A 6000-nucleotide genomic window follows, 5' to 3' on the forward strand; every position below is an offset into this window, starting at 1 on the left:
AATGCAAGCACTCAGTCTCTGTACTAGCCCACAAGGCTCAGGTACAGTCATAACAGGCATGACTTTTAAGAGATTAACCATACATTCTTTATGTTTGCTACATTTCTGCCTGTTATTTTACTGTTTTCTGTACAGCTATGCACAAAATATATCATCTAATATATATTTAGAAGAATAATACATTTATATAAATGTTCATGTTTATAAATCTATATAAATATTTTGTTTACATTTATATAAATATAAAGTAAAGCAAATACGGGTAAGTACATGAATTTACATACTTAGTAATGTAGCCTTCATACAAATCAGCCATTTCATTTTTACATGTACCCGCATGACTACTGCAGAGGAATAAAACAGCTTCTGTTCACAGCAGCACTGAGGCAGAAGGTGGTTTCCTAAATTTCCTCAGCATCCTGTGGCATGCATGTCCACGATTTTACACCTGTGGTGTGTTAAGAAATCTGACACATATATAACTGGTATTGATTATTTCATATCTGCTTCATACCACCAACTTCAAAAAATAATATCATCTAATTCCATTTGAATTAAAATGAGCTTTTTAAATCCTTTCCTTACTCTTAAATACTTCTGAAGTACTATAGCAAGATTTTCCTTTCTGATTTGTTCCATGGATCTTTAAACTGCAGGACAATCCCTTTCCTGTATTGCCACCTTCTTCATGCAGAGAATGTCCATGACCATGATTGCGTGTTATGAGTATGTTGATGCCACGTATAATTAATTATATCTCTCAAGTAGAGAAATCTAAGAGAAGTACATTGGGAGCAGCAGTAAAGCAGGACTGTGTCTGGGTCAGAGACTATGGAACTGTGGGGAGAAGAGAATGGTAGCCAGGGAAATGGCATTGGTTAGGAAGAAAAAAGGGAATATTAAGTCTATATTGCATCAAGTTATTCTGCTCATAACTAACAGCAATTCCTGTCTGTATTTCAAGACTTCTTTAGCAATCGGTAAAGTGTTAATTTTTGTTCTCTTCCGCACAGACACAAGCAGCCTAATTTTCAGTGAGAGGTTAACAATAAATAATTTAAAACCTTGACAGGAATGTATGAGTTTTGACTGCCTGTGTAGTCAGTTTGACAACTTGAGAAGCGAGAACAGAGCACTGGCAAGGATGAGAAATCCTGTGGTGGCTGCAAGGAATCAGAGAAAGTGCAAAAGCAGCCTCTAATGATCTAAAACCAGGGAAACATGAAACAGCCTCAGATCAGCCCATCAAATCCATTTATGCTGCACAGAAATCCGACACAAGGCCTGGCTTGCCAGGCTGACTTTGCAAGGCCATGAGGATTCAGGGGGCAGGCTGGAATCTCGGAATCTGACGTGAGGGCAGCACGCACTGGCAACGTGCCTTTTCTATTTTACAGGAGAAAATAAATGCTCAGGGCTAAATACTGTTGAATACCTGCTCCTCCCAATAATTTTAGTAGAGGCTCTCTCTCAAGATCTGGCATCAGGCTCATCAACCCCTGGCAATCCTGGCACATTTTGTACCTGCTTTGAGAGGTGTTTTTCCTGGGCTGCTCGAGGAACCATCTCAAATATCAGTCTCCCCTTATATCAAATTCCAGACTACAGCCATACTCAATTGAAATGCCAAGGATTTAGTCTCTTCTATCTCTCAAGGCTTTTCATGCAATTGTCTTGAGAGCTGGTGCCCTCTGCCCAGTGATTCATGTTTTGTATTGGAAATGGTTTAATCCCTTTATAATAATTTATGGTTTATATATACAGGGCATCCACGGACTGACTGGCATTTCTAGAGTCCCAGGAAGCATATTTTTAAAGATAGATTCAAATACTCAAAATCAACATCTTAGTGGAAAAGTAAAGACTAATCATGTCATCTACTCATATATTCTGTTTAATTGAAAAACTTGGGATTTTATTGGAAGACTTCAGCATCTTCTTTATTGAGAAGGACAATGAGAATGGTTGCACTCTTATTTATGATTAGAACTGTCCTGCTAAGTTTTTCATAACTCTTCATCCTAAACTGTGCTCCTCTGAGACAGTATATGTACAAGGATTTCAAGTTATTTTATACACATCCCATCTTTTTCTGTTTTTAATACCAAATCATTCTTAATTTGATATATCCTAAAGCAGAAGTTTTCTGTCATTTCACATAGTCTCTGGACATCATTTTCCCTCCTCCTCCATTTTCTAATACTGTTTCAATCAATTTTAAACTCATCTGCAAGATGCTTTTGTGGCATGTGCAGAACCTGAATTTTTAGGGGTCTGAAAAATGACAACATCTAAGATAGTAAAATGGTCGCTCGATATGAAGCTAAGCACAGGCTTGTATTCATCACAACCAACCTTAATCAAAAGCAAAAACATTCCACTATTAACAGAAAACTAAAGACAGGCAATCAACATTGATAAACCACTGCTTAGTTTAAAAGTTAATTGGGGAGAACTTTAATGAGGGAAAAGGGAACACTCTATCTGCCTTCCAAGCCAGTCGGCCTCAAAGTACCAAAACACTGCATTAGTATGGTGCTTTTTATTATTAGTTATCCTGGCCACAGCAACTTCACTCTATTCCTCATTGCTCTGTGCAAAATCCCAGGAAGCTGGTAAACCCTAGCGATACAGAAAAGGCCTTCCTGGGTAATGTAACAACTCCTAATTGTTTCTTGTCTAGCATAGCTCCAAGATTTTGAAATGATATTTAGAAGACAATCTCTATAACTTCACCCAAGAGGGCAAATTTTGAAGTAAGTATCTATGTATCCCTGCATTGGTGTTATATTATAATGTGCACTTGCATATTAGATCTAATTCAACGGCAGACCTCTGGAATGCCTCACATGATTTAGAGCACGAATCATTCAAAGTCCCTGACGAAAAGAAAGGACTCCAGTAAGAATAAGGGTAGAGAGCTAGTCTTGGGACAGTCATGGCGCAAATACAGGGACAAGAACAACTGGGCAGACAGCAATTCTGTAGAAAATAGTCTAATCCATCATAAACTGAGTATAACTCAGCCTGCTGCAGCACTGGGCCTTTGTGAGTGACTCATACTTTCTGATTTTTCAGGAGGGTGCTCGAACACTGGGTCACGGCGGCTCAGCTGGGAGATGTAATTACCAGCACAGAGACTGTGCCTTCCCAAACTGCCTTTGGCAGCTCCTGAATATTTAAGACCTGCTGCTGTTTTAGTGCAAGGGGGAAAAAAGAGCAGCAATCTTAAGCTCATCTATTTGCTTTTGGCCCATTTCAGTTCAAGTCATTCACAAGGTGAGACGCGATCAAGCAATTTTCTAAAAGCTTCTTGACTCCAACTGTTTGGCTACTTTTGAAGGCAGCTCCTACTGCAGAGTCAAACATGAAACATGTGATCTGGAATTCTCCAGGTTGACTTTGCCTTTAAGTGGTGTAGGAGTTTTCACACAGGCTGTACCTGCTCAGAAGTGGGCAGGTTTAGCAACCTTTGCTTGGGAAGATTTCAAACATGGTCTGTCCCCCTTTCAAACCTGTCTGACATCAGGCATGACAATTTAATGCAATCCAACTGCTGGGCCAGTCCACACACACTCAAGTGTATCTCAGCAGGTACTACAACTGGTTTGAAGTAGTACTAAATATTTTTCTAGACTAACTGCCTTTTTCAAGCCATGTTCCTTTTTTGATACATTTCCATGTGCTATCACTGGTCCTAAAAAGGATAAAAACGTAGAAACAGTACTTTGAAATTGTAAACCTTGGGAGGAGGTTTCTGAAATGAACATTACATTTTTGTCCCTAAAGCAGTTTCATCCCAACCAATAATGAAGACCTAAAAATTTCTATGATTCCATAATTTGACACAGAGGTTCTGTGCCTGAGCTATGAAAGACTTCTCTGAGAGAGCTTCACCATGAAGATTAGCAGTTCCTAGATGTCAAGTCCATAGGTACTAATTTATGACATCAGTACATTTGTAGTTAGGACTACAACAGATGCCTTATTCCTATTTTGATTCCCTGTGATGCACATAAGGAATCATTACTGTTCCAGCACCTGGCATCCACAGATCCACACACATCCCCCACAGTAAACTCTGTGAGCCTTGTACTCACTCTGCACAGCTGAACGTCCAGGCTTTGGCTCTGCAAATTGCTTAGGCTCCAATCTGGGATGCCAAGAGACCTCAAATGAGTCCTTATTCACCTAGATATGGATAATGAGCACTAATAACTTCAATGAACTGATTAAAGGAGACATTAAAATTAATATTTACATTTACTGTTAGAATTTCCAGGTTTGTTCTTTTAAAAACTGCATTTACAGTACACAACATTAATAAACAGAGAACTGGATATATCACACTGGGGATGTATCACACACAGCTTTACATATTCTCACCCATTTTTCTCGGAATTCAGAGTACCCCTTTTTCTGAAGGTATCAAGAGTGAAATAAAACTATTTGCAAAGGCAGAAGACATAAAATAGACATAATATACAGAAATAAAACAACAGCAAAATAGGTGTGCCAGAATACTTCTGCTTTAGCAAATGCTCCAAGCTCCATCTGCCTTGTAGTGATACAAATGGCCCTTTAGAGCACCAGGTACTGGACAGGCAGTAAAACATTCTGAGTGGGGCTGAAAGTAAAAGGGTTCTAAGGCAAAGAGGAGTTGTGGTATGGCAAAATGGCACATCATTTCTGTGATCAAAAAACACCCACTCTGAAATGTAAACTTTAACTTGGACCTGTCCCAACATCATTCATGGGAAACTAACAGTTACAGATTCTGAATTTGTAGCTTTTCATAATGGATTTTTTTCCTACCATTTGTATTTTCTTGGTTAGCTTTAATTAACTTCTTTCTATGCTCATAAACTTGGAGAGGATTTGCTCTAAGCTCTTACATCTCTAGCCTATATTAAGATACTTTAAGCTTTAAACCTCCAGTATATTTAATGGGTTTAGACAATTTAAGGAAGGAAAAAGTGATGGCAAAATGCACCCAAGCTGAACATTTTTGCATGAACTTTCTATTTGACACAACTTAAAATTTATTCTAGGATGGCCTAAAAACTTCTGAATGGGCCCAACCAAAACAAAAATGTACTTTATTTCCCATGAAATAAAATGTGGCAAGCTGGGAAAGAAAAAGATGGGGGCACAGGGGACGGAACAGAAAGAGCTAATGCAAACTGAAGCATAAAAAGACTGTAGTAAACAGTAACTAAAAGGGCTGCTTCAGGGAAGCAGCTTTTTGAGTCCATTAGATTAAGAGGCTGGGCTTTCAAAAATGCTGGGAAAAACGGAATATTATAAAGAAAGCAAATCTCTAATGAAAGGTAATAGTTATGGGTGAGTGTTTGAAAAGAAGCACAGTCGTTTACAAAGAGATCCTTCTTCTGGTACATGCTGGACCTGACTCTAAAATGCCTATCTGTATTATTCATAATTCAAAATATTTGTTTTATCTACAGTGACAGAGCAATTCTCTTCCATTTGCTAATACACAGAGCATTAATAGTGTACCCTTAAGCATTATGTCCTCCCCATGAAATACCAGTCTTACCAGAACATGACAGGAGATTCCTGCAGATAATTTTCCCTTTTAATCTCGTCATTCAGGGGGACAGAAGATATGGTCCCTACTGTTTTTCCTTTCTGCTCTTCTCCTCATTTTTACCCACACAGAGATCCTCAGCTAGATGGAGAAACCTGACTGCTTTTGGTACCAGCAGAATCGATGGCATGACAGACACAACTCTTTCCTGCCCACATGAGATGGGAAGAAAATTCTTACTTTGAAGGTCAAGTAAATACAGATTTTGGAGTCCCAGTCACCTTCCAGGCACTAGTTCAAGCTCTTTCCCTCCTTTTGAGGAAGCACTGCTCTCCCCTGTAAGCACACTAAGGCTTGACTCTCTTTCTCTTACTTGGATAATAAATATAGCTGAAGGAGCACAAGCAATGCTGGAAAGGAACGTGGTCTTCACCATTCCTGCTGCCTGAATC

At 39.0% G+C, this 6000-nt stretch overlaps 1 long non-coding RNA gene across 1 annotated transcript; it reads right to left on the minus strand.

Annotated features, from left to right (window-relative positions):
- Window positions 1-341: 341 nt before the first annotated feature.
- Window positions 342-5669, minus strand: LOC108502746. Its single transcript, XR_001876584.1, has 3 exons — window positions 5558-5669; window positions 4101-4191; window positions 342-448 (listed from the first exon to the last, which is right to left on the minus strand). It is a non-coding gene; the product is annotated as an uncharacterized LOC108502746 (long non-coding RNA).
- Window positions 5670-6000: the final 331 nt, after the last annotated feature.

The sequence above is a fragment of the Lepidothrix coronata genome, unplaced genomic scaffold, assembly GCF_001604755.1.
Source record: "Lepidothrix coronata isolate B3197 unplaced genomic scaffold, Lepidothrix_coronata-1.0 Scaffold124, whole genome shotgun sequence".
NCBI lineage: Eukaryota > Metazoa > Chordata > Aves > Passeriformes > Pipridae > Lepidothrix > Lepidothrix coronata.